The sequence below is a fragment of the Carcharodon carcharias genome, chromosome 18 (assembly GCF_017639515.1).
Source record: "Carcharodon carcharias isolate sCarCar2 chromosome 18, sCarCar2.pri, whole genome shotgun sequence".
Classification (NCBI taxonomy): Eukaryota; Metazoa; Chordata; class Chondrichthyes; order Lamniformes; family Lamnidae; genus Carcharodon; species Carcharodon carcharias.
In genome coordinates, this window is record NC_054484.1 from 31,831,735 (window position 1) to 31,849,491 (window position 17,757).

At 42.1% G+C, this 17,757-nt stretch overlaps 2 long non-coding RNA genes across 2 annotated transcripts in view; both read right to left on the reverse strand.

Annotated features, from left to right (window-relative positions):
- Positions 1 to 17,757, reverse strand: part of LOC121290782 — a 122,808-nt gene that overhangs the window by 103,738 nt on the left and 1,313 nt on the right. The gene's annotated exons all lie outside the window — the stretch shown is intronic.
- On the reverse strand, positions 1,829 to 7,097 carry LOC121290783. Its single transcript, XR_005945879.1, has 3 exons — positions 7,059 to 7,097; positions 6,050 to 6,098; positions 1,829 to 1,980 (listed from the first exon to the last, which is right to left on the reverse strand). It is a non-coding gene; the product is annotated as an uncharacterized LOC121290783 (long non-coding RNA).

Genomic DNA, 17,757 nt, shown 5'->3' on the forward strand with positions numbered 1-17,757 from the left:
AAGAACGGAAATGCACATGAAACGTTTGTAAAGAATACCTGTCTGCTCAGAGTGGGAGCCAATAGTGTACATGCTATACTTAATAGCTAACTGTTATTTAAGATAAAAACAAAAAACTGCGGATGCTGGAAATCCAAAACAAAAACAGAATTATCTGGAAAAACTCAGCAGGTCTGGCAGCATCGGCGGCGAAGAAAAGAGTTGACGTTTCGAGTCCTCATGACCCTTGGGTCATGAGGACTCGAAACGTCAACTCTTTTCTTCGCCGCCGATGCTGCCAGACCTGCTGAGTTTTTCCAGGTAAAACTGTTGTTTAAGAACATTTATAGAAAAGTGCATTGGTTTTAGTGGTGTTTTTCCCAGTTCTTGCTTTTCAAGAATTCGAAAGCAACAATGTGTATTTATATGGTGACAATAAAATAATAAAACATCTCAAGCTGCCTCACGTGAATGTCATTAAGCAAAATTTGACTTTGAGCCACATTAGGTGCTATTTGGTGGTATTTAATGGAGATGACAGGGGTTTCACTCATGGCTGGAATGCTCACCAAATTAAGTGCCACTCAGGCATTTAAGGGGCCAGCAGTGTGCCTTCCCCAGGATACAGGATCTGGGGGCGTAAGACCTGCCAACTGAGAACTGCCATAGCCAATCAGAAGCTGGCATCTCTATTGATTGACAGCACCAACGGGAAGGCAGTGGCTGCTGCCAGTTCGACACCCACCCGAGGCCTAGTATCATCACTGGATCTCACTACAGGTGAGTAATGATGGCAGAGGGAGGTTGTAGGGAAAGCAGGGGGTCAGCCGTATGGGCAGGTAGTAACTTTCAGCGGGTCTCCCCTTCCTGATGCCAGATCCCTCACGGCACTGAGTGCCTTTGAATGAGGACTCCCCTCCCCCTGGGAGTCTGCTAGCAACACCACATGGGTTTGTTCGTCATGTATCCCACATGGCGAGCACCCTGCCCATTTTACATTAATATCAGCAGTGGCAGGGTGAGGCCCTTAAGGGGGCATTAATTGCCCATTTAAGCGCCTCCATTGATGGTAGGACAGGAAGGCAATCCGTGGGCCTTCCCACCATGGCCTTAATCGGGATGGAAGTGGGAAGGTGGTGGGGTCTCCACCCACCATTCTCATGCCTGATTAAATGCCACCCCCACCCCCCCACCCCCCGCATCAAACTCAGCACGGGGGAGGGTTTTAAATTCCACCTATTAGGACAGATTACCAAAATCTTGGTCAAAGAGGTGGGTTTTGAGGAGTGTCTTAAAGGAGGAGAGGCAGAGAGGTTCAGGGAAGGAACTCCAGACCTTAGGAGATGACTGATTAGAGCCAATGCATAGGGAGTACAGGGGCAATGGCTGAGCAGGACTTGGGGCGGAATTTTACGGCCTGCTGAAGTCAGTGGACTTTTGAACGGCTCACCGCGTTTTACATCACCGCCTGCACTGCGACGGGGCTGGAAAACTCCACCCATGATGCAAGTTAGAATATGAGCAGCAGTTTTGGATGAGATGAAGGGTGGAAGGTCAGGAAGGCCAGGAGAGAGTCAGGAAATCGATAGCTGCGTCTGTTGTTATTGGGATGTGTATCCTAACTGGAAGAATAACAACCAGCATCTTTGGTACAGCATTGTGATCATTTTGTAGGCATTGTTTCAGGTTTAGACTGTTCGTGTCGAAGGACATTATGAAGCTCATATTGTTTCACTGTATTAACTGTAATAACTGTCATTTCATTGTTTCACCCTTCATCATTCCACAAGTTAAGACAATGGATAACTTTATTAAATATATTTCACTAGGAATATTGTCAGGAGCAGTATTGTAAAACGGAGATGTTTTTGTAAAATGTCGGCCTGCCACTCAGCTCACTGAGAATTGCTCGGATGGGTGCTGAGCCTGGAGCTGGACTGTGATGCCTCTTGTGGCCAAACACTATATTGGCACATGAAGGAAGGCCATTCAGCTGAGGGACTGGAAGAGAAGGATGAAGAAAATTAGAAGGGGAAGCAAGAAATAGGGAAATGTGGAGAAACAAATTGTAAAGCTGTTACAAAAAGATGGCTGCTGCACTGTGAAGGTATAAATAACAAATGGTGATTTTCTATGTAAACATGCTTGCATATTTACCAAAAAGCAAGTTCAAATTATAGCACAAAAACATTTTTAGAACTGACATTATACAGCTGGCATGGAGAACTGTAGTTTCAGTATATCTGAACAATCAGTCTTGCAGCCCTGTGGGAATATTTTTTATTAGAAAAAGCTATGATTTGAGACTCTGATACTCAAAAACAATTCATTATCTGTTTGTCTTCCAGACATAACAGTGCTGCCTTGTTAAATGCTTTTGAAAACTTAATTATCTAAACACATGGCATCATCAGTAAAACAGGCATCTTAAAGATAGTTATGGTAAGTTGCAGAACAGAAATAATTTATTGGGAAGACTGTTTTACATTTACGGTAATAGTATATTTTGGAACTGCTTAAAAGAATTGAAATGAGCTTATTACACTAGCCAGATGTTAAACAATTAAACAATTAGTATAGCGCAAATGATGGTGTGGAATTTAAATTTATATCCTAAAATAAATTCCTTATTACTGTATTTTATATGGAAGGAACAAGGTATTGGACAAGTCTGGGCAGGTGATAAAACCTGCCAGGTTTAACAGTATTTGTCAAAATGCTCCCACCTCCTCCAAATGCCTCCAATGAATTTCTACTTCGCTGATCTCAAATGGAAAAAAAACTTCACATTGGGCTGAAATTCCTCAGCACTTCTGACTCAGGCCCAGGGATTACAGCAGAATGGTTGTGAAACAGGCTGGGACCCAGCTACACAAACCCTTACATCCTTGTTCTTTGCAGTGTTTATTTTTGGGCAGAGCATCCAATTGATTCAAAAAAGGGAAATTGGGTTTTTGCAACAAAAATTGGTTCTGCCCAGTGATATTTGGATCTCATGAATGAATATGTTAAAAAATGACACTGATCAGATGAGAAGCACATTTCTATAAAATAGCTCTCCCCAATTCATTTATGGACTAACTTTCTTGACTCTTTTCCTCCATGGAACATGTGTTCCACAGGCTCTAAGTCCGTTTTGCTCCTGTTCCTCAGCAATAACCAAAGGTTTCCAAGGAGGGTATCCAGACCTCCTTCCTGTTTCCTGATATAATGTTCTGCCAGTTTAAGGAATTGTGTCAGGAGTATGAATATTTTGGGAAATCTAGACACATGGTCAAGGCTTCAACTCTAGGGCAAAACATCTAGGCAGCCATTCCAGTGCAGTAGTGTGGGAGTGCTGCAATGTCAGAGGTATCGTCTTTCAAATCAGACAATGAACTGAGGCTCTGTCTAGTCTCTCGGGTGAATGTAAAAGATCCTAAGGAACTATTTTGAAGAAGAACAAGATTCTCTCTAGTGCTCTGATCAGTATTTATCTCTCAAACAACATTTAAAAATAAATTATCTGGCGATTATCACATTGCTGTTTGTGGGTGCTTCCTGTGTACAAATTGACTGCCATGCTTACCTTACCATTGGGTAGATACCAGTGTTGTAGCTGTACCAGAGCAGTTTGGCTAGGGTTGCAGCTAATTCCAGGACACAAGTCTTCAATACTACAGCTGGGCTGTGGTTGGGGTCCATAAATGTAACTATATCCAATGTCTTCAGCTGTTTCTTGATATCACGTGGAGTCAATCAAATTGGCTGAAGACTGGCATCTGTGAGACTGGGGACCACAGGAGGAAGTCAAGATGGATCATCCACTTGGCATTTCTGGATGAAGATGGTTGCAAATGCCTTTTCTTTTGCATAGATGTGATGGGACTCCATCATTTGAAGATGGGGATGTTTGTGCAGCCTCCTCTTGTTCGTTGTTTCATTGTCCACCACCATTCATGATTGTATGTGGCAAAATGCAGATCTTTGATCTGATCTGTTGGTTGTGGGATTGCTTAGCTCTGTCTATCGTGTGCTGCTTCCACTGTTAAGCATGTATTTGCTCCTGTATTGTAGCCTAACTGGGTTGGCATCTCATTTTTAGATATTCTTGGCATGCCCTCCCGCACTCCTAATGGAACTCGGTTGATCCCCCGGCTTGATGGAAATGGTAGAGTGAGGGATATTTCACATCATGTGTTTACAGATTGTGGCTGAATACAATGCTGCCGCTGCTCACATGGGTGCCCAGTTTTGACCTACTGGACCTTTCCTGAATCTATCCCTTTTAGCATGATGGTAGTGCCTTACAATACGATGGACAGTATCCCCAGTGTGAAGATGGGACTTTGTCTCCACAAGGATTATGAGTTGGTCACTCCTACCAATGATTTTATGGACAGATGCATCTACAACAGATACATTGTTGAGGATGAGGCCAAATAGGTTTTTCTGTCTTGTTGCTTCTCTCACTACCTGCCCGTTATGTCCTTCAGGGTTCAGCTACCTCGGTCAGTGGTGCTACCAACCCATTCTTGGTGATGGGCATTGAAATCCCCCAAGCATACCCTCAGTGCTTCTTCCAAGTGCTATTCAACGAGGCTCATCAGCTGAAGGAGGACAGTATATATTTTTTTTATTCACTCGTGATGTGGGCATCGCTGGCAGGGCCAGCATTTATTGTCTAGCTTGTTCAGAAGGCATTTGTTTCCCTTGTTCAGAGGGCATTTGAGAGTCAAACGTATTGCTGTAGGTCACGTGTAGGCCAGACCAGGTAAGGACAGCAGATTTCCAGATGGATTTTTACAATGATCAGCAATGGTTTCATAGTCATCATCAGACTTTTAATTCCAAATTTTAATTGAATTCAAATTCCACTATCTGCCTTGGTGGGATTCAAACCCAGGTCCCCAGAGGATTACCCTGGGTCTCTGCATTACCAGTCCAGTGACAATACCACAATGTCACTGCCTCCCCACTGGTATGCTAATCAGCAGGAGGTATCCTTGCCCATTTTTGATCTGATGCCATGAGACTTCATGGGGCCTGGAGTCAATGCTGAGAACTCCCAGGATCACTCCCTGCCAAATGTATGCCACTGTGCCACCATCTCTGTTGGAGCTATACTGACAGTGGGACAGGATACGCCCAGAGGTGATGATGGAGAAGCCTTGGACATTGGCTGTTGGTTATGGAAGTCCCCAGGCGTAAGTGAGGAGGACTTTGCAGATTGACTGGGCAGGGTGTGCCTTTACTGTTTCTAGTGCTTTGCTCAGTGCTGAGTAGACTGTCAAGTTTTATTCTTATTTGACTTTTCTACAACAATTTGATACAACTGAATGGTCATTTCAGAGAGCAGTTAAGAGTCAGCCACATTATTGTGGGTCTGGAATCACATGTAGGTCAGATCCAATGGGAATAGCAGATTTCCTTCCCTAAAGGACATTAATTACCCAGATATGTTTTTATGACAATCCAATTGTTTCATGGTCATGATTACTGAGGTTAGCTTTTTTTTATTCCAGGTTTATTAATCAATTGAATTTAAATTCCACTAGCTGACATGGTGGGGCTTGAACTCATGTCTCCCGAACCTTTGGATTATTAGTCCAGTAACGTTACCACTAAGTTGCTGGTTCCATAAATTCCTCATTAATAAACTTAACGTGCAAAAAGTACCGATGACCATTATTGCTCCAGTTTATCAATCCATTTTTCCTAAGAGGGAGGAACATTCAGAGCAGCTTTGGGTGGCTTTGTGCATTTTTAAAAAACAAAACCTGAGGATCATGCAAATACCAAGATGTCAAATACCACACCTGTCATTAGCCAATCAAAAGTTTACCTTTTCGATGACAGTGCAGTCTCAGCACTGAATCAATAGTCCTGACTCATCAGAGGCATCTATGGCATTGATTTTTCTTCATTGATTAGTGAAAATAAGACAGCAACCCATTGTAAACCTGATCACATACTTAGTGGGACTTTTTCAAAAAATATCAATAAACCACGAAAAATTCATGCTTTGTTATTTTCTATGTGATCTGTTCTTGTTGGCACAGTTAAGAGTGATACAATTATTTTTACTTACCCTATTACTTACTGTAGCAGTTCACAGTATAAACTCTTGCTCGTGTTGCCTACAATAAGACATTCAAGTAGAAAATGTGAAATTGCATTGACTTATGAATCACTCAATGATTCATGTGGCATTTTCTGTCTACTATTTTATCAGAGGCAGCTGGAATAAATAGATTAAGGTGAACACTGAATACATGGCAAAGGGATTTCAGGGAAACATAACGAAGCATTCATACTAATATCACACAGTGTGATCTCAACATGTGTGAGTCTGAATGCCATAGGATAAGGAGTTCAGCCTTCCTAAAAAGTTTGAGTGTATTACAATCCTGCGACCTAGTCTGGAGTGTGGACAGCAGACTATTTCATGTTCAGGCTTAGTGGGCTATGCTATAAAATTAAATACATGCCAAATGTGAAGAACCAGATAGCCTGCTCTCTGCTCTATAATTTCAAGTGCTAGACAAACATCGTCATCATAGAGACTGGCGAGCCCATCATTCCCATGTGAAAATGCTGGTTCAAAGTAGTCAAAATTCTCTTCTGGAAAAAATACTTTCATCATGTTTATTATAAAAATATAAATGTTTCCACTACAAATTGTCATGCATTAGCAATAGGCCATCTACAATTGCTCACAATGAATGCTATGTGATGGGGAGAAAGACATTGCAAAGAAGTACAAATAGATGTTGGTCAAAGGGATTGCAAGGTGGTGCAATGATTAGCGCTGCTGCCTCACAGCTCCAGGGACCTGGGTTTGATCCTGATCTCAGGTGTCTGTGTGGAGTTTGCATGTTCTCCCTGTGTCTGTGTGGGTTTCCTTCAGGTGCTCTGGTTTCCTCCCACCGTCCAAAGACATGCTAGTTAGGTGAACAAAGGCAGAATTACCTGGAAAAACTCAGCAGGCCAGACCTGCTGAGTTTTTCCAGGTAATTCTGTTTTTGTTTTGGATTTCCAGCATCCACAGTTTTTTGTTTTTATCTGCTAGTTAGGTGAATTGGCTAAGTAAATTGTACCTGTGTGTAACCTGAGACCCTGAATTGGATGAAGCAGTTCTGGAAAAAAGTGAGTACAAATAGATATTAGCAATTATAGTGAAGCTTTATACATCACAGTTTTTCTAACTTCATTGAATCCTAAACACTGGATTCAAAAACAAAGAAACAACTTATTGTATGTCAAGGGAAATAAATGATGCTTTCATAGTATGATGAAAGCATAATGATAGGTACATAATTGGAGCATTTCTCCAAACAAAGCTTAGTTAACAAATTGGTTATACACTGTAATACCATGCATCATGTACAAACAGATGGTGTATATTATTCTAGTACCTCTAGCACACAGCAAAATACTTACACTATTTGTAGAGAAAATATTGTGGTAAATTCCAAATGTGCTATCTGTAGATAGAAAAAAAGATGTTTTGCAAGAAACACCTTTCTAATTTTCAAGGGTCTAATTATACTTTTGGTGGCTTGCTTGTGCACGGCCTGTTTGTTCCCAGTGTGCCACATTCCTTTTGTTGTGCAACCGTATACCCACTTGGCTTAGAGGGAACAGTGCCTGCATGGCTACTGTACAAATGTTGGCATGTATGTGTATAATACTGTAATACCAGTGAATGCTTGTTTGTACACTCTTTTGTAACTCTTCTTTTCCCCTTCTCAACATTTTGCTCTCCTCTTTTGAAGGAGCTGCCTCATACTGGAGTATGTTCCAGTGCTGTCTGATAGTCCACCCAAGTGTCCATTCTTCACATTTGAACCAACATCCGACTATGCTATGGTTGGTATCATAGCCAAGTCCAGTGCTGCTATCACCTGTTCTCCAGACACAAACACCACTTCCAGTTGAAGAGAGCGGAAGCTGGCGAAGATAAGTAACAGCAGGAACCCTAGCTGCTTTTCTCTCTCCTTCTCATCTATGGATTCTAGAGCTAATTATAGCACTCCAATCACTGACCTGGCTAAGATCTGCACAGGCAACCGGATAAACCTGGAATGTTCCATTTATATGGCTCAGTATCAGACCATGGGAAGACAAATGAGCTTGCTTGGAAAAAAAATTCATTAAACTCATTTGAAGCAATTTAGTGCCACTATTCACCATCCCACTGGACCTATTAACTAGATTCCAACATCACGGACATGAAGAATAAAAAATACAAGTTAAGGCAATTTGGACTACCAAATGAAACTTACTTATTCATGTTCAGTGTTTATGTATTTTAACATTTTCAGGAATGTGCAACATTTTCTTCATTCTGTTTTGATCAAAGGGTTAGAGAATGTTCTCCCATCATTCTATAAATTCTTTGAACCAGTTCATATGGAAGTTTAATAACATATTACAATTGAAATAAAGTCACTGTAGCATTGGGCATAGAAAAGGTTACCGTCCACAGTGTGATGTGAAGGAACACATGACCCAATTCTAGAGGGCAGTCTTGGAACGGACAGAGACCTGTGTAGCGGCTAGCATGGAGTTAGCTCCTAGCTTGGACTATACTCTACATATATGTACGTAGTTATGTGTTATCAATAAACACTTACTGTTAAACTATACAAGACTCAGGACCTCTTTATGAGATCTACTGAACTACACACAACATTTTACAACATGGTGGCAGCTATTGGACCAACCCAGAACTTCACAGAAGCTGGAGAAGAAATTTAAAACCTGGAAGATTGAAAAAACAGTGTTCTGACCTAATGACAAGCACCAGAAATGAAGGCAAAGAGAGAAATCACTAGAGAAAAGCTCCATAGCTGGATTGGAAGCATAAGTTAGAAAGAAAACTCCACACTGCAGCAGAAGTCTCCATTGAATCCCTTGAAAGTCCAGATTGAATATCCAGAGAATGCAAAGTTGGAAGTTCTAGCAGGGGTGAGCTAAAAAAAAAACATAGTTTCTTTGCAAGAATGGGTTTAAAAAGCTGTTAAGTCAGCAACTGTCAGAATTGCAGTTTTAAAATGCACCACAAACAGCCTTAGTCAGTGCCTGCACATGTGGCAGCCAAGCTCACTCCAATCAAAAAAATTAAATAACAGATAATTGGCAGTTAAAGGGCCCAGCAAAAGCCAGGAATCAACAGTATCACAGCTCAAAAATGTTTAGATACTGCAGGGAAGACTCAGAAAAGTTGATCCAGGTGGTCGCTACTGAAAATTTAAAGCGCAGAAATCGTGTATGCCATTACCGCGGGAGCCCACCAAAACTAGCAATTGTGGGAAACCTCATTGTGAAGAAGCTTATAGCAGCAACCTCATGAATTTCCTAAGAGCACTTAAAACTGTAAATACTTTTAATTTGAAATTACCATGGATCACAAATCTACTCTACCAGGCCAGTTTGGACTCATCCAAGGCCCAGGCCAGTCACAGAATTGAGGACTTTGAAGAAAGGTATTCCTTAGATACATAAGATAAAAGCAAAAAACTGCAGATGCTGGAAATCCTTAGATACATGATCACTCCAGATCTAGATAAAAAGACAGAAGCTGAATAGGTTAACACATTGCTTTAGTCGGTAGGTCTAATTGCCGACAATATAATAGCTAGACAAGGAATCAATGACTCCTCAGCAAAATTTGATGAAGTCTTAAAATCATTTGACACATATTTTAATCCGAGTGGTAACAAGGTCCTTGAAAGAGCAGTGTTTAACAAACGTGTCCAACAGCCAGGAGAACCTGTTGACTGCTTCATTAACGAGCTGTACAGAATGGCTGAAGGCTGTGACTACGGTGGCCTGAAATCAGAGCTAATCAGAGGCAGAATTGTTGTCGGAGTGGTGCATGATGCACTCTCAGACATGCTTCAAGCTACGGAAGATTTGACCCTTGAAAAGGCCATTCAACTTGTCAGGCAATTCAAAATCCGTTTACAGCACCGATCCATCTTAAGGGGAGAAAGCAAACCATAGCACAGAGCAACCCCGACTATCCAGCTAGTAAAACAGCAGAGGAGCGTGGACAATCCAGGCCAAGGGAAGCAATACCCTACCTGACCACTAGAGGGTGAGTGACCATGCCAGCACTGTGGAGGCAAGTGACCCCACAGGCATGACCAATAGTCAGCAATCTCAGCACAAGTGTTTCAATTGCAACCGCATAGGATATTTCTGAAAGCTAAGCAAAGCTAAAATAGCTAGACACACAATGGATCCCAAGATGATTCATGAGGTCGAGAGGTGATACAACCATGCTTCTTGGGTGAGGTCAAAGATCAGGGATTTTCATTCTGGAACGCAGACATCTTGGTGAATGGTCATCCCACAAACTTTAATTTTGACATGGGAGCCAGTGTTATGGTCCTCTCAGACAAGGAGCCATGGCTGATGATACAACGTTAATGCCACCCATAACACAGCTGGATGGAGCAGCTGGCATCAAACTTCAAGAGAAAGGTACTCGGCGGGTGACACTCAGCTCATCCACAACCAAGAATGTTCCCTTTTAAGCAGAAAAGTCGGTGTCGACCTCAGCCGCTTACAGAAAATTGACAAGGTCAACCAGCAAGGCCCTGGCTCCAAATTTAAAAAGGAGCTTCTGAAACTCTTAACTGGTTTGGAGCGAATGAGGGCTGCACATAGGATTGCACTGAGGAAGGATGCCAAGCCCATGGAAAATACCCCACCCACTCATGAAGCAAGTGCAGCAACAGCTGTTAAACTGTATAAGACTCAGAACTTCTTCATGAGAACTACCGGACTACACACAACAACTTACAACAGTAACAGGGTCGGATCTTATGTTGGGCCGCTGTGCAGGATTGGGCAGTAACAGATTGAAGATCGAGTTGATGGACTTGTTAATCCTTTCCCCCTACAGTCCTAGCTGCCATAATTTTTCTGAGAGCCCCTATATGTGTGATTTCAGGCACAAACTCACATTTAATATGCCCCAGGACCTATTTAGGACCCTGGTGTAATTTTTAGGTACCAATGAACCAAGCATGCACTAATCTGCAAAGTCTGCCCTAGTTAAGTTCTGCCCCACTCTGGTGATGGTACATATTCTACATAAACTTGACAAAGAATCAATTTTGTAGAGAAATAACTTTATCCATCAGCAGATGAGATACAGCAACAGGCAGTATTCATAAACCCCAACATTTCATTGTTAAAGTATTTGTGGAATATGTTACTGATTTACTCAATAATCCTAAGGCCTTTCATTGTTTCATTGACCATCTCAGCATTAATTCTTAACAACAGCGCATGAGAATTTTAGGAACAGGAAGGGCCATTTCATCGGCAGGCCCACCCCTTTTGATAGACTAATCCCACTTGTTCACTGTTTGAACATGACCCTCAATCCTTATGGCCTCCTGAAATATATCTCATCTATTCCCTCAACATTCTCCTTGACTAATCATTTTTCTCACTGTCTATGCCCTACTCTGGTAAACATGGTCCCCTGTTAAAGAATATATTTCATTGGTGAAAAGACCTGTTTCAATTATACACCAAGTAATTACAGCTCCAATTTAGGTATGATTTTAATTGGACTACCTTTGGTGACTGTCTAAAGCTGCCAAGGGACTAAACCCTGCAATTCACTCCTTAAACCCCTTTGTCTCTCTACCTCACTTTCCTATTTTAAAATGTTCTCTAAAACCTACCTCTTTGACCAAGCTTTTGGTCTCCAGTCCTCATATCCCCTTATATGGCTCAATACTAAATTCTGTTTGATGCTGAAGTTTTGAAACGCTGTTGTAAATTTTACTATGTTTGCCTGTTGCTGTTAAGTCACAATAGTGACTATATAATTTCTATTTAAACTATTTCTATCTAACATACCAGAAATATTAGGGAACAAACGGTTTAGTGAGAGGGAGGAACTGAAAGAAATCAGTATTAGTAGGGAAATGGTGTTGGAGAAATTGATGGGACTGAAGGCCAATAAATCCACAGGGTCTGATAATTGACATCCCAGAGTACTTAAGGAAGTGGCCCTAGAAATCGTGGATGCATTGGTGGTCATCTTCCAAGATTCTGTAGACTCTGGAACAGTTCCTACAGATTGGAGGGTAGCTAATGTAACCCCGCTATTTAAAAAGGGAGGTAGAGAGAAAACAGGGAATTATAGACCAGTCAGCCTAACATCGGTAGTGGGGAAAATCCTAGAGTCCATTATAAAAGATTTAATAGCTGAGCACTTGGAAAACAGTGGCAGAATCAGACAGATTCAGCATGGATTTATGAAAGGGAAATCATGCTTGACAAATCTACTGGAATTTTTCATGGATATAACTAGTAGAGTTGATGAGCCAGTGAATGTGATTTATTTGGACTTTCAGAAGGCTTTCGTCAAAGTCCCACATAAGAGATTGGCGTGTAAAATTAAAGCACATGAGATTGTGGATCATGTATTGAGATGGATAGAAAACTGGTTGGCAGACAGGAAACAAAGAGTAGGAATAAACGAGTCTTTTTCCGAATAGCAGGCAGTGACTAGTGGGGTACCGCAGAGATCAGTGCTGGGTCCCCAGCTATTCACAATATATATTAATGATTTAGATGAGGGAATTAAATGTAATACCTCCAACTTTGCAGATGACACAAAGCTGGGTGGGAGGGTGAGCTGTGAGGAGGATGCAGAGATGCTTCAGTGTGATTTGGGCAAGCTGAGTGAGTGGGCAAATGCTTGGCAGCTGCATATAATGTGGATAAATGTGAGGTTATCCACTTTGGTAGCAAAAACAGGAAGGCAGATTATTATCTGAATGGCTACAAATTGAGAGAGGGGAATGTGTAACGAGACCTGGGTGTCCTCGTACACCAGTCGCTGAAGGTAAGCATGCAGGTGCAGCAGGCGGTAAAGAAGGCAAATGGTATGTTGGTCTTCATAGTGAGAGGATTCGAGGGATGTCTTGCTACAATTATACAGGGCCTTGGTGAGACCACACCTGGAATATTGTGTGCAGTTTTGGTCTCCTTATCTGAGGAAGGTTGTTCTTGCTATAGACGGAGTGCAGCGAAGGTTTACCTACTGATTCCTGGGATGGCGGGACAGACATGTGAGGAGAGATTGAGTCGGTTAGGATATATTCACTGGAGTTCAGAAGAATGAGGGGGAATCTCATAGAAACCTATAAAATTCTAAAAGGACTAGACAGGGTACATGCAGAAAAGGATGTTCCCGATGGTGGGGGAGTCAAGAACCAGGGGTCACAGTCTGAGGAAACGGGGTAGACCATTTAGGACTGAGATGAGAAGAAATTTCTTCATCCAGAGAGTGGTGAGCCTGTGGAATTCGCTATCAAGAAGGTAGTTGAGGCCAAAACATTGTATGTTTTCAAGAAGGAGTTAGATATAGCTCTTGGGGTGAAAGGGATCAAAGGATATGGGGAGAAAGCAGGAACAGGCTATTGAGTTGGATGATAAGCCATGATCATAATGAATGGCAAAGCAGGCTCGAAGGGCCAAATGGTCTACTCCTGCTCCTATTTTCTATGTGTGCTTCTATGTATGTTTTGTGTGCCAATCATCCAGATTAATGCTTTAGAGTGCTGAATGTCTTTTGGAACTTGCACTAACAGCTAAATATAAGTGGCTCTTCAGTGAAGTTATAAGCAAGTTTTTAGATCAGACACCAACATGTTCAAAATCCTGTAGGTTTCGGGGGTGACTTTCAAGCTGCAATATTTCAGTGGTGTTTAAGCATTTAGAAACAAAGTATTTATGTTTTCTTGACTAAACTCTTGTAGCAAATGAACAAAGAAGAAAATTTGCCTGCTTAAGTAGACTAATAAGTGGCTAATAGGAAAGAAAATACTGCAATACATTGTACTCTGGATATTGAAAACTGACAACCTTAATCATATTGTTCTACTTTTGAGTTTTAAAATGGGTTGATGCCAGCGAGAGAACAGAGGTGATCGAAACATTATATGCCACAAAGCAGGTGCTGATGAGATAGACTTTCAGCTTCACACATTTTGAGATGCTTATTATCCACCTGCCAGCCAAAGGACATGCTTCTCAAAGCAAGTATTCTGTGCAATGTGTTATTGAAAATGGGACTAATATAACAGAATCAAGCAGGGTGTATAAGATGGTGTCCGATCCGCGATCAGCTATTTTGCACCACTGCCAAAGTTGAATTTCACCTTCCTATATAAAAGTATCACTTTGCACTTCCACACACCTCAGTTGTGGCATTGCAGCCCCACCACTGGAGGAAGGGCAGCATTACAGTTTGATAAATTTACATGGGCAGTTTCCAACATAAATGTGGTCATTGGAATTTGATATCAAAAAAAAGGTGACATGAAATGTGCATAGGTGCACAATTTTAATTATTTTATTAAAATGCTGCTTCTGTTTATTGCTGTGGAACATTATATGTTTGTGTTAACTTTTCCGATAGTACTCATTCAGGCATTAAAAGAGAATATTTTTATTATAACAGAGCAGTCCCAATCTTACATTGGTATTTAGATATAACAAAAGCATGGTATGCTGCCACACAGCCAAACACAAACTGTTTGCAAATATAAATCCTTTATATTAAATTATACTACAGCTTAAAGAATTGAGAAATTTATTATTGATTCTTGCTGAATTTAATTTTCGTAGTGACGCATGGGAGTCATGTTATAGAAATATAGAAATGTAGAAAATAGGAGCAGGAATAGGTCATTCGGCCCTTCAAGCCTGCTCCGCCATTCAACATGATCATGGTTGATCATTTATCACTACACCATACTCCCGTGCTCTCCCCATACTCCTTGGTGCCTTTCGAGTCCAGAAATCTATCAATTTCCTTCTTAAATTAAACTCCTCAAGTGACTTGGCCTCCACAGCCTTCCATAGGTTCACCACCCTTTGACTGAAGAAGTTTCTCCTCATCTCAGTCCTAAATGGTCTATCCTGTATCCTGAGACTGTGACCCCTTGTTCTAGAGCACCCCAGCCAGAGGAAACATCATCCCTGCATCCAGTCTGCCCAGCACTGTCAGGATTTTATATGTTTCAATGAGATCCCTTCTCGTTCTTCTAAACTCCAGTGAATACAGGCCTAGTCGGCCCAATCTCTCCTCATATGGCAATCCTGTCATCCCAGGAATCAGTCTGGTGAACCTTCACTGCACTCCCTCTAGGGCAAGAACATCCTTTCTTAGGTAAGGAGACCAAAATGCACACAATGCTCCTGGTGTGGCCTCACCAAGGCCCTGAACTGCTGCAGTAAGACATCCTTGCTCCTGTACTCAAATCGTCTTGCAATGAAGGCCAACATACCATTTGCCTTCTTAACTGCTTGCTGCACCTGCATGCTTGCTTTCAGTGATTTGTGTACAAGGACACCCAGGTCCCTTTGTACATCAACATTTCCCAATCTGTCACCATTTAAATAATACTGTCATTCTGATGTTCCTACTGGAGTGAGTAACTTCACACTTATTCACGTTTTACTGCATCTGCATGTATTTGCCCTCTCACTCAACCTGTCTAAGTCGCCTCAAAGCCTCTTAACACCCTCCTCAAAACTCACAATATATATATATATATATAAATAAATAAATAAATAAAAGATATATTTTACCTATTTACGAAATGACTGAGTAAGTTGCATTTGCAGAAGGCAAGAATGGGAAATGGTGATTTCATTTGCTTCCATTCAGACTGTAGCAGGTATTTCAGTAAGAAAATGTCTTGCCTTATAATGGAAAGAAAGAAAAGAAATGTCTTGCTTTATGTTCTTAAATCACTCAAGAGGGCTTTGAAATCTTGTGGAATTCCCAATGCACTAGCATTGATTTGGGCCTTGATTCAAGGCCAGGACTCTCCTGATTACATTTTAGACCTAGCAGATTAACTTAACCACAGAGGCCCCTGGGTTTAAATTACTGATAATTCACTTTCTATTATGTGGTAGCAAAAAACTGATGTGGGAAGCCAAGCACAATGGACGAGCTGGATTGCTAGCAAGACACGTCTCTAATAGTTTCATTTACAGCTGATCTTTCTGTAAATCTATATTTCTCTTTCAGTCTATAGTTCCCTATTGTTACTATGCTGCATGTCCAACTTCAATCATGGTCCTTTGCTACTGTTCAGCTTCCTGCTAAAAATGACCATCCATCTTACATCATCTGGTAGTTGTGACACTGGATGGGCTAAAAATTGACAAAGAGGAGGTACTGGATAGGCTGGCTGTGCTTAAAGTGGATAAGTCACCACAGCTGTATGCAATACATCCAAGGATACTGAAAGGAAAGGTGGAAATTGCAGAGGCAGTGGCCATAATTTTCCAACCGTCCTTAGGTACAGGGGTGCTGACAGAGGACTGGAGAATTGCAAATGTTACACCTTTGTTCAAAACAGGGTATAAAGATTGTCACGGATGCTTTAGAAGGTGTTTCCCCAAAGTTCCCTGATCAGGGCACACCACCATTTTATGGGGGCGGGCCAATTAAGGCCCACCCAGCGCGACATCCGCAAGGAAGCGCTATGCGCTCCCTATGCTGGCGGAGGGGATTCCCTGAGCCGAGGGTGCGCTCTTGCGCACATGCGCACAATGAACAATGTATTTGCATGTGAGTGTGTATATTTTACCCTTGGAGTGAGTAATTCAATTTAAAATAACCCAGCAGCAAAGTTTCTTTTACTGTAAAGGTAAAGGTTAGCTTATTTCTCACTATTGCTCTGGAAGTTACTTAAGAAAAGATAAAGGCCGGGATGTCAATGACAATATCCACTGCTAGTGGGACCAGAAAATCTTGCCCAAAGTTACTAACACATAGGCCAGGGTTTCCCAGTCGGTGAGTGGTGGGTGGGGGGGGGGGTGGGGGGGGGGGGGTGTTGGGGCCCTCTCACCAACGTGTAAAATGACGTGGGATGACGTTGGGCGGAATTCCCGACGTCACCCCGCCCCATTTAAATTTTCAGGTTGGTGGGGGCTCAGCCGAATCAGCTGTGTGCCAGCCGATCTGTCAATGGCCAATTGAGGCCATCGACAAAGTCATTAACGTAATTAGTGGACCTGCCCGTCCAACCTTCAAGTTGGCGAGCACGCCGGGAGCCCTGGCAGGCATTGGAAAAAGAATGAAAACTCATCCATGGCCGGGATGAGGTTTCATGTAGGTTTTTAAAAATTTAACAAAAGAGCATTTAAAAGTTATAGACAATGTCACACGAGGGGACATGTCGGGGAATTATTTTTCCTGTTTTTAAAATTTTTTAATGTGGAGCCGATCTCCCTGAGGCAGCACTTAGCCTCAGGGGGATGAGTGTGCTCTCTCAAGCGCATGTGCAAAAGGCCACACTCTCGGCTCAGGGAATACCCCCCACCCGCACAGGGAGTGCATTGCACTTCCTTGTGGATGTTGCGCTGAGTGGGCCTTAATTGCCCACATAAAACGACGGCGCTCCCTTGATTGGATGCGCCGATCAGAGGCGCGCCCACTCCTGAACTTCCCCCCCCGACTGGGGGGAAAATCCTGCCCATACACAGATTAGTTACAGATGAAGCTAAAAACGATGCCTATAAAAATTGTATCAATTCAGTCCCTGTTGTTTGGTGCAGGCCTGATGGTTTGAGGTTGAGATGTTGTGTTAACTGAAGTGAAGGTTTGAGGTTGTAGGATTGGCTCTGTGGCTGCGATGCCTTCCACAGTCGAATGGCCAGGGTTTGTTTTCACAGGTGAGCTTTGTAAATGGAATCAGTATTACAGGGGGGTGAGAAGGTCCCTTGCTTCTGGTTCTG